The sequence below is a fragment of the Cinclus cinclus genome, chromosome 4 (assembly GCF_963662255.1).
Source record: "Cinclus cinclus chromosome 4, bCinCin1.1, whole genome shotgun sequence".
Taxonomy (NCBI): domain Eukaryota; kingdom Metazoa; phylum Chordata; class Aves; order Passeriformes; family Cinclidae; genus Cinclus; species Cinclus cinclus.
This window is the reverse complement of record NC_085049.1, coordinates 50,522,505-50,534,713: the sequence shown is the minus strand read 5'-3', so window position 1 is coordinate 50,534,713 and position 12,209 is coordinate 50,522,505. Positions and strand designations below refer to the sequence as shown.

Genomic DNA, 12,209 nt, shown 5'->3' with positions numbered 1-12,209 from the left:
TGTATAGGCTTCCAAATTTTCATACACTCAACTTTCCAATCAATGTGCTTTTTTCCCACCTTTACATTCTTCCTTCTTTTCCTAATAATTTCAGCAGATAGTCCAAAGACTTGGACTTCAGCAGGTAATGAAATTCATTCTAAACATCACAGGGAGAAAACCAAACATTTTAATTAGGATTGGTATAGACCTGAAGCTAAAAACACTGAGCAACAAGGACTAAGTCAAAGAGCACTGTCTTCATTAATAAACCTACTAATAAATCTCTGCTGCTTCAGAGTAAGGTTTTAGTCTCAGACTGAATTCATTTCCAGTAGAAAATCAGGCTATAACTGAAGGAGATATCTATGCCTTGTAACGATTACACAGACATACCACCTCCTTACTGAATGTAGATTTGCAGTCACAAACAGGAATAAGGCAGATTAACAGTGAAGAAGCTACACTGACACCTGTATCTTCATTTACCCGATGATTCCAGGGGTAATTATCAGAGCACAGAGGAGCCATCTGGGTAATTCAGAGCCTTGGAGACCAACCTGAGAGCACAAGGACACATCAACCCTTTTCACTACAGCAGGACCACAGACTGCTGACAACACACCATACCATGAGCAGGGCAGTGCCAAGGCAGAAATGGTTATTTAATAGGAACTACAGCTAAAATAGTACTATATATATGGTGGTCTATGTTGGAGTGAAAATAATTTTCTGGTCAGAGAATTAGAAAAAAACACTTTTTTTAAAATCCATTGAAGTTGCATTTAGAAACTACACCTTCAAAATACATCAACACAGAGGTATCAAACTAATAATTAAAATATAAATAGATATTAATTGTTCTTGCTCTTCTTTTTTGGTTTTTGTTTTTTTTTATTTTTCCCTAAAAATTCAGGTTACATCTAGTACCTAATGTGTAACTGCAGGTAAAAAAGTGGAATTACAGATGCCAATGCCACAGCTGCAGCCAGGACATAGCACTATCTGAAAATTATCCTAACATCGAGTACGAAGCACAATTCTGGGCAAGTAAAGAATCTTTCTTCCCCTCTTCCAAGCTTCAGTACTACAGATGAAATCCTGAAAAGATTTATTCTACAGATGTACAAAACAGAAAGCAAATTAAAATTTTCCAAAGTTTACCTCTAAATTATTAACACTTCCTTCTTACTTCAAAAGGCCTGAGATGACAATAGTGCAAATTTATTTTGACTACAAGGTGTCCTGACAAAAATAAATACTTAGGACAAATTATAATATTAGCAGATATGCACCGTCTGGCCAGCCTCAAACTATGTGCACTAGTATCAATCTAGTACGAGGCATCCAAGGACCCTACCCACTTACCTTGCCTTTAAATCCAATTTTGTAGTCTGTACCAAGGTCCTTAAAGTTAGCCAGCTTTTACAGAAGTTAATTGAAAAAAAATAATTGTGCTCTTCCAAGCAAAAAAGTCACTACCAGAACAAAGATATATGGGGGGGAGGCGGTGTTTGCTTTGAGGGAATTTTTTAGTTTTGTTTTTTGGGGAGATTTTTTTCTATCTTGTTGTAGGGGAGGGGTGGGTTGGGTTGGTATGGTATTGTATATATGTGTATTAGTAAGAGATCAGGGAAGGTGCAAAGAAAGCAAGGCAAAAATATGTATTATGCAGGTACCTTCTAGCTGAAAGGGGTTTAGAACTGGGATAAATGTACATAGTTTGGCAGTTGTTGTTCTGGAAGAAATTATCCTTGGATAATTATCCTTGGATAATTTCTTGGATTTTCTTTGTAACTAAACAGGATTGTATAATCATGGAACCCGGTATCTTGCAATCCATATTCTCAACCAGAGTTACCCACAAACTATCAAGTTTTTGGCTCAGATCAGAAGAGATAAAAATGTTAATTGTTTAAACAAAGAAAAATCACAAGATTGCTAATGCTGACTTTCCACAGATTACAAATTACCAACAGCCAAAAATGCTATACATGAAGTAGTCCAAAGAAGCAAGAATTAAAGTTTATAAAATTGTCATTTCTTCTGTTTTAAAAGGTTAAAACTGAGAGCTATTTTTGTGGTGATGCTTTGCTACTTTTAATAGTGTTTTAAGGAGAAAAGTTCCAAGAATAGAGACAAAACTACAATAGACATATATTTTAAGAATAAACCATAATCCCAAGATCCCTGCTAAATGAACAGTGCTATTGATGCCACCTTCACTGTACTCTACAGCAATATGAGCTGCCCGGGATACTTTTAAAACATGCAGACTAGAACATGCAAAAAATTTATCCATAACCCCCAAAGTCCTATTTTTTGGGAGAGGAAGAATCTACAGAGTCTCAATACAATTCTACCCTCTCTTTTCCCTTGCTCCCTCATTATCTTTATTAACTCAATATGTCCCTACACTCACTTTAAAGACTTTGTTGCTATGGGAATTTATTTCCATATTTTATTGTCAAGGAGAAAAATGAGATTTTGGTGATTAAATGTCACAGAAGCTCTGACTTTTGCACAACCTAATCAAATCTACAGCCTTAAAAAAAAAAAAAAAAATCTGTGTATGTGTTTGAAATTCAGTCTTACAGTTCTGATCATAAAAAGGTACATATGTTCTACCTGGCATTTAAAAGCCAAGTACAAAAATTCTCTCTCCCTTCCCCCAAAATCTTCTGGATAATTTTAACATAATTTCCGCATGCACATTTTCAATTAGTTTCCTACAAACTCAAAAATAGAATGTATTTTCTTCTCCCTTTCTCCCAGTGAGGACTACCCACACTATCAAGAGATTCTTTTCTTATAAAAGAGACATTTAAGGTTAGTGAGGCTGGAAATTCACCTAGTAACTGACCAATAAAGACAGCTACAAAATTGTAAGCATGGGTTCCTTCCCTTCCCATACCTAATCAATATTGCAGCTGGAGAAAAGAAATACACTCAATAGGCACAAAATATTGTTCCTCCAGTAAATATGCCAAAAAGTGTTTCCTGTCTTCTATCTCAACTGTCTGTTTCCACTGTAAGTCTCATACACTTGTCCTTCCCCTCTTTTTAATATTGTATCTGCCTACACAGGTTAATGTTTAGAACCATTCACTTAGAAAAAGCATGTATGTAATCATTAAATCATTATGATATAAATAAAACTGAGAATAAGGTAGAAAATCCAAAATTAAACCTAATGTCAGGGAAAAAAAAAATCTCCCTTGTGGCTCAGGGTTTGTGTATGGTTCTGTTCCTTCAAAAGTTCTCTCAGGTTCGGAACCAGAGCTCATGCTCATGCCCCGTGGGTAGCACTCTAGGAACACAACTGAAGATGCAGCTCTATAGAATAGACTCGGGAATGCTGTCAGAGGACTACAGTGCTGAAACTTAGATGACCACTGTTAACATGCGCAAAAAAAACAGGAGCCTGACCTACCCACTCTCAGAGCCTTATCATTCCCAAAGGCGCCGTAACAAACTGCTGGAAATCAGAACTCAGAGCATCCAGAAGCTACACCTGCTCCCTAATCTATCTGATTCTGATTGAGGACATACTTCCAGGTTTTCCCTCTTCTGACACTATTATTGTATGCCCTGACTTGAAGAGGTTTAGCTTGCTACTTAGCTGTGATTGACCAAGTTGCAAGGAGGTCATTAGGTAAAGCTCACCAGGAGGTACAAGCATTCTGCACTTCATCAAACCAGGACATTTAGGTATCTAAACATGACATTAGGAGGCTGATGTAAAGTACTTATGTTTGAACACACAGGCATAGATATAAACTTTGTGTGGTATTTAACAAACAGAGTCCATACTTGATGGATACAACCATGAATGCATGCATTTTAACCATGCCACTAAACCAGGTTTAAGCAGAAAGGCATAATTCTGCACGAAACAAATTACACCAGGAAATGTTTAACTCATTAAAACGCCACTGAGCTTTAGCACTGTATGGTGTTTTTCCCATTCTGTGGCCAATAGCTGGTCAACTGACCCATGGGAGAAGCAGAACCAGAGGGGAAAGGAACACAGCTTTTCTACCTAGTGAAGAAATGGAAAACTGAAGATTGGCCAAAGCTACATATATTCCTTATCCCTCAAAGTTTGTAGAAACCCAAGACCCCTTATCACAGCATGAAATACATTTAAACATTAAATCTATTAAGCATCACTACCAAAAAGCATGAAATTTAACTGTTCTTTAATACTGATATTTTAAACAGTAAAATTGTCAGCTTCTGGGAAAAGTTTTACAGAGTTTAATTAGGGAGCTAGCTAATCACTAAGAGGAAGAAAAACCTACATCTGTAACAATGCCTAATATTCTGAAACTCAGTTGTTAGACAATACAATAAACTTGGTGTCTTCAATTGGTTCCTTAAATACTATGAAAACATTAAAAATTAAGAGAGTAACATTTTCTGAATGATATTATTTGCAAAGATTTTGTAGAGGCAAAAGTAGAGAGCCCCTCAATAGCCTGTAATGAAAAACCACCATGAACAAGCCATGCTGTTGATGTCCTAACTGGAATGTAACCTCAGAATGAAAAATAAGCAATTATAATAACTATGCAAAGCCTGTGGAAACTTTCTTACCTAGTCCCTCTTAAAGAGATCCCTTTTAAGGCAGGGAGAACGTGTTGATTTTGTCTGGGATAGAGTTAATTTTCTTCGTAGTAGTTAGAATGGGGCTATGTTTTGGATTTGTGCTGCAAACAGTGCTGATGTCACAGGGATGTTTTAGCTATTGCTGAGCAGTGCTCACACAGCATCAAGGCTTTTTGTACCTTTCACATGGCCCCACCACCGAGGGGGCTGGGGGTGCACAGGGGGCTGGGAGGGGACACAGCCAGGACAGCTGTCCATGGAGAAGTTTCAGACACGCAGCATCACGCTCACGTACAAAGCTAAGGGAAGAAGCAGGAAGGGGCAGATACTCAGAGTGGTGGTGTGCGTCTTCCCAAGTAACGACAGAGCAAGAGAGAGCCCTGCTCTCCTGGACATGGCTGAACACCTTCCCACACATGGGAACCAGTGAATTAATTCCTTGCTTGGCTTCCACGCACAGCTTTTACTTTACCTATCAAACTACCTTTATCTCAGTCTCTGAGTTTTCCTCCTCCTATCCTAAGGGGAGGGAGTGAGCAAGTAGTTTGTGGGCCTGAGGTGCTGGCTGAGGTTAAACCACAACAGGGAAGAATGGAGCAACACATCATACTGCATGCAGTACAAAACTTATGCAGGACTGAAGACAGGAACGACCTTTCTCTGGCAAACTAACCTCTCTGGTAAACTGAAAGTTCTCCACAGTTCCTATAAATATGAAAAGCCTTCTCTCTTTTTTTATTTACTTGTTTATTAAAGAAGACTGACTTTTTCATCTTTCTAGAGAGGTATTCTCAAATACAGGCTCCTAAATATTACTGTAAACTTCAAGTGGATAGATAAAAGTAATGGGGATTTCAGTGGCAGCTCCAAGGAAGACACTACAGATTTAATATTAAAATATAATCTCTATTATGCCACTGTCAGCGACTTCAGCAAGACATGTTATGATTCCTCATTTTTAAGAAGGTACAACGCTGATACATTTGCCTTAGGATGCTGTATTTCTGTCATATGTGATCTGTTCCAGCGGTTTAAATCACCCCATGAAAATACTTTCAGGAAACACAGCTATTTATACAGCTATTTATACATATTGATGTCCAATTCAGTACCACTCCACCGACATCACAGGGACCTGCAGGAGATCAACATCACTGAGAAGATACTGCAGACCAATCTTGCTTTTCTTATTTCAGGATCAAACAGAAAAGCAGCAAGGAGCTGTGGGAACTACAGGAAACAGCAGTAGTAGCTACTTGAAATTGTCAAGAGAGAAGTAAATTGGAAAAAGCTTCTTTTGTCTAGGAAATACCTGGTGGGGTGAGGAGAGCGATGGTCAAGACCACACAGGCCTCATGCTGCTGCCATCCAGCAGAGTGAAAAGCATCAGGCCAGCTCATCCACAAATATAAGCAATGCATGTGCAGGCACACTCGTCTCATCATTTTCAGCATTTTGTACAGCCTTAAAGCTGACAGGAAAATTAACCCCCAGCTGACTACTGCAGAATGAGAGATGCTAAGGATAAACGGGACTCAGCTGGCAATGGAGCCCCCAATCTCTTCCACAGTTCTTGAAATGCTAAGGGTTACCCAGCCCATAAATGCAATCTTTAACAGCTCAGTGCACTTGAATATGTGGCTCATTAGACAAAATGAACCCATGAGAGGTCAAGTCATGTTTTGAAGCTGTAAGTTATTTATTATTTTTAACTGTAATAAAAGTGTCTCTACGAAAAGCATATTTAAATATCTAACTCCAAGAATGAAGTCTGTCCTGCAAGGTAATAGCTCCTGCCCTAACAGTCTAAACACTGTAAATACTATACTTCAAAGACATGGACACAAGACTGGACCATGCCCACCCAAAAGAGAAAACTTACAAAAAAATAGGTTTCAAATCAGTTGTGCCAAAATATCAAGACCTTTGGGCAAATTCAGCATAATAAAATTCCTCAGATGGTGGGAAATTAGTAGAAGATAAACCATTGAGTTAGATTTTAAATAATGACGAAACACTGCCAATAATGATGAAATACTGCAAAACAGCCTAAGTTGTAAATGAAGAAGAGATGAACAATAAGCAACATTGACTACTACATTACTAAGGCTTTAGAGCTACTCAGAAGAGAAGCATAAAACCGCAAATTTAAATCAAGAGCAGCATTTTATTTTGACATTGCTTTTCAAAGCAGTATAGCTCTAAAAGTAGAAACTGAAAAGAAAGCAGAAAGTAAACTATGTGAAGTTTAGAGTGTTCTCAAAAATCAGTAGCTTTATCTAATATCCAGCAGCATATACCCACAACTAAGACTGTTCCAAGACCATAAAAGAAAGTACAGTATTATAAAACCTGATTTGGTGGTTGACCATGTCATCCATGGAGGCCCCAGGTTTACATCATTACCTTAAATAAAACATAGGCCTCCAATAAAATTGTCTTTTACAAAACCAGTGCTGTTATAATAGCACAGGAGGCTAGCTAATGCATCCTGCAATCAAATTAGTGGTTCATGTTTAAGCTATAGACACCAATAACTAATTCCACATGCGAGACAGATCTCCTGGGGGGAAATTTTAATCAAATAAGTGATGGGAAAAGACACACTTCCTTATTTTGGTATAACAAACCCCCTGTACTAACAATATGTTGATCTGGTAAAATGTTAGTGTACTGTAGCAGTGCAATCTTAGCAGAATTTACATCTGGTTTAGTTATTCCTGTATGGCAGTTTGCATACATAAGCCACAGAGCAATAAATACTTTATCATTACCGTTATATTAAAAATGAGCTTTAAATGCATTTGCTCAACCTTTTTAACTGCTAATATTATTTAGATCTGCTTACAGTTTAAAAAGAACCACAAAATAACCAAGCAAACAAAAGAAAACTTAAAAAATCCACAAGATGAAAAAAAGAGCAGCACAGTAGGGTTTGTATTAGCTTTGTACTGTTAATTGGACAGAAGACTATTGATTAATGCTTCTGCACTCAACCTGAATATTGCAAGTACAAAACAATTAAGCCTCAGTATTTGCAAATTTTCTTTAATAACAAACTTGATCACAGCTCTCTCCCATATTCAAGCTCACCTTCCCAGTCCTATACCTCTGGTGGTTTAACTTGCACAACTCCAGCTGCTAGTCTCTAATAACTATCACACCTGACAACTCAATCAATCTGCATACCTGCTATGTAACATACACTCTAAATTACTCAAGGTCTAGGATCCTGAAAAATAAAACAAAAGTCTAACTTACTTCCACAAGGAATGCTTTACCCCAGTAGAACACCACTTTTTCAATTACTCTCATTTCAGACAACTCATTTATGACTGCAATAAATGCAATCCCATTAAAATCTTCTGACTCAAAGGCACTGCATACCTTCTTGTCAGCCAGTCAGAATAAAACAGAGCTAACCAAATGAAATGGAGTCCAGACTGACAACTTTTCCAGCCAGAGTGAGAGTGTCACAGGCAGACAGGAATACAAGACTTGGCAAAAGAAAAAAAATCGGCAGCCAAATTCTACTGAATAACCAGTACATAGATGACAGAGAAAAGAGCTGGATAGTTTAATAAGTGGTTACAATATAAACTTTTAAGATGCCACAAGAATAGCTTCTAAATAAGGGGCAGCATTAATCTGCTCAACTAGTGGTCCAGCTTTGCAGCTACCTTGTTTAGAAGCCCTGCTAGTTTACTCAAATTGCACTGGTGTTACAGCAGTGGGAGTTTTGCACCACTTAAATTAATGGTTTGTCTTAGTCTCTTCTGCCTTCACTTAGAGCCAGGATTAACAAATACACAATGGAAATGGATTTGCTCGTGTTTGGGCTTGGTTGTTTATTAAATCTTATCAGAAAGTACAGAGCATTCAACAGCACTTCTAGCTACCTGCTAGAAGTGAGGAAAACAAAGGAAGATCCAGCTGCTACAAGGTCTCTTAAAGCTAAACAGTCCAATAGAGAATTAACACTTGTATTATTTATACTTTTAATCCAATAACTAAATTCCTATGACCCTTAGTGTGACACTGACTGACCAACCAGAAACTACTACCTGAAACCCATGAAGAAGAAGGAAGAAGGAAGATGAACACTGAAAGAGACAATGCCCCAAATCCTCCATGTTGTCCCATACCTATTACTATACTATAAACACCTCACATTTAAAACCTATCACCATGTGAAAGCACACACTTCTATTTCACTACACACTCATGATTTTAACCTCATCACTCATATTTAGAAGCTGTCTCTAAGGCCTCATCAAAAGCAGTGCTCTCCAGGGGGTCAGTGCCTGAAAGAACAGAAAGCTCAAAAACCCCAGGTTTCTGGGATCCATCATCACCCCCTTCTGCTTGAACATGAACACTGTTGACAGTGTTGAACATGAACACTGTGTTGACAGCTTTGTTAATTTGTTGGCTGATACACTGAAGTAGACAAGGCACAAATACTATGATTCTCATGATGACAATCAGCACAGACATGCGTATTTTCAAAAACTTTTCCACAATGGTGAGAGACTTAGCCAATTTGACAAATCATTTGACTATGATCCTTTTTTGACTCTGAGTTTGGAGATACCATCTTGCAAATTTTGCATACTTTTACATATAGATACTGAATGATCAGATTCATTTAACGCATTCCAGCATGTGGTCCAACTGCTCTTGTGTAGTAGCCATCATTTTAAAGCATTGGATACTTGGCCCAAAGATAAGAACACAATGGAAAGAATAGGCTTGTCACCCAACAGTATATCCTACCATCAGCTGGAGCGTTTTTCAAGTTGCTTGTACCAGTTCATACTTTATTGACGGTCCTGAAGATGGTCAGTAGTTTTACTATTCTTTAAATATAAATAGTTGTGTCTCAGTTTCCCCAGGGGTATATTCTAAAAAATGTCATTGTTTTCAAAGTTAAAAGCCACAGTCTGGCAGCATATCAGCTCAGATCCTTAAGCAGCCACTCCCCCAAATCCATCTCTCTCAATTCCTTGTTTCTGTGCCAACACTGCATCTTTCCTCTCACTGTTAGTCAGCACAGCTATTTGTAGCACAGTGTCCAGGACTGAATACAAACTGAACTGATTCAGATTTAAAGTAACTCCTAAAAGATGTATCTGGAATGTTTGAGGTGAGGTGTTTAAAGGGTTTTTTTAACCTGCATTTCCTTTCAGTTCAGTCTGCAGAACAGCCTAGGATACAGCTATATCAGTTCAGCTGGACAGGGCTGAGCTAAAGGTTAGGTAGACTGAAAGGACCTTTCTACTGCTCCATTACAAAGCATTCAGTTACTGCTTACTTAGGTAGCACAGGCTTGAGCTCACCAACCTTTAAATTCTTTTCGTTTCTTCCTTGACTCCATTCTACACTTTTGCCCTCCAACACACTACAAAAGACTACAACTTTTTCAACTGACCTTTTTTATGTCTTTCCCCCCCCACCTTTCTCCTGAAGTTGCCCTCTCCCAGTATTACACTAGGAAAATATAAAGAACAAATTCCAGAACAGGTATCCAGACACAATTCCTTCTAATTTGTTCATGCTGATCAGCACTCAGCCCAAATATATGTGCAAAAAACATGCAGCCTAGTAATTTAGTGAATTAAAAAATGCATTTCTGGTGGCCAATAACCAAAATATTCCTATTTTCATTCAGTGTAGTCTCTCCTTGTTAAACTGTCTCCAGCAAAAATCAAATCTCCACAAAGGTCTGTAATCTACAAATTACTATTTCTAGCACTACAGATGAAAAAATAAATTTTCAAAAACACTGACTTTCTGTCCAACTCTGATGCTGGGTACCCCTCACAAAATACTCCTCACAAGCCAGGTGTCCAAATTTAGAGCTCCACACCTTAGGAGGAGAGACCTTGCGTTCAAAATGTTAGTATATGGAAGCTTGGATTTCACCTGTGTCATTCAGATCTCTTCTGGACCAATTTTACTCTGGCTCTGGCATGGAAAAGGAGGAAAAAGGTGATAAGAAGCTTTTCTCAATTAAAAGTTCATCAGAAATATCTGCAAAGACTTTGGGTTTGAGCAACGAGTGCTCAATAATAAAAAGTTTCTAGATGTTCAGAATTTTCTGTCATATGAATGTTTTTACTACTGTTCAACTCCATAGGATAAGGTAACACTTGAGTTATTAACCAAACTCCTTGAAGCTCTTGAAAAAGTCTCATCTTTGTGCCTTTCAGTATAAAGCCTGGTGTTCAGTATAAAGCCTGCTGTTGCAGATGTACTTTAAGGAATAAATTAATGCAACAACTTAATCAGTTTCCTATTTGCTTCTGCTCAGTGTTAGATTCACAGTGTACCATACAGTATTTGGCTACTGATATTCAGAAGTCTTACATATGTCATTATATATGAGTAAAAAAACCCAAATATATGTGTGTGTATATATATATGTATATATATATATGTGAAATTATTCTTTCCTTTTCCATTTTGTCAGAAAAGAGTATAATAACTAAGCCAACACCTTAGAGCAGTTTAAGAGGAAATTACAAGTGACTAGGTGCTTTGTTTTTTTTACACTACTACTTTCCTTTTATATTACAACTATATAGTCTGTATAAACAGAAATCATCACTGCTTTATCAAATCTACAATTTCTTTTCAATCCATTTGGAAGAGAAATCAAAATTTTCAAATCAAGGTCTTTGAGGTGAATAAGAAAAGCAATGAAACAAAATACATTTTTGCAACCTACATCTCACTGAAAACTGTGACAACACATGTCCATATGAAACACTGTCGACCTTTTGACAAGACAGTATTTTTCTGAAAGACAGCAATTTCACTGAAAAGAGAATTACATATATTTAGCTTACTCATTTGTACAGCAACTGCTGTTAAGGACTCCTGACTGGGGTTTCTGAGTTTTAACTAGTTTAACTTTGGGGTTTCTGAGCACCACTAAACTACACACAGTTCTGTGAGTGGGAAGGTAGGGGATTTGGCAAGCTTGTTTGTTTGCTTATTTTACTTGTTTGTTCTTGGAGAAGAAGAAATAATTCCTATTAAAATAGGAAATCCTTATTTTATTAAGGCAATAATACAATTAAGTCACAGCTCCTACTAGGGGAAGAAAAAAATCTGTGCCAAATGCATGCACCAAGTCCTATGCATCTCTGTTAAATTAGAACAATAAGAGTTTTATCTTTGCCTCAGGGAGCAAAGCTGATGATATCAGCTGCCGAACTTGCACGCCTGACCAAACTAAGCTGAGTTTGCAAGATACAAGAGGATAAGAGCATGAATGAATTCTTTGCAAAAGGCAGTCAAGATATCCAGTGTTCAACTCAGATATCCAGTGCTTGACAGTAAAGAGAATGAGGGAGCTGCTGGAGCTAAGGAAGGTAATTGAAAAAACACATCCCCAGCATCGAGTAATAGCAAGGGCTAATAACACATTGCTTAAACAAAATCTAAAAAGACCATACTAAAGCTCTTAAAGTGTTCTTTCAGCATTACATATCTGAACTTATTTCTGGGAGTTGACTAGACTACTAAGAATTACTGTGTACTCAAAACCTCATTTAACACCTGTTTAACAGTGAATGGTGCTTCACAAATAGCTTACCATAAATGAGACTCAC

At 37.6% G+C, this 12,209-nt stretch overlaps 1 protein-coding gene across 1 annotated transcript in view; it reads right to left on the bottom strand.

Annotated features, from left to right (window-relative positions):
- TMTC2 (transmembrane O-mannosyltransferase targeting cadherins 2) overlaps positions 1–12,209 on the bottom strand; it is a 231,215-nt gene that overhangs the window by 118,001 nt on the left and 101,005 nt on the right. The window lies entirely within an intron of this gene.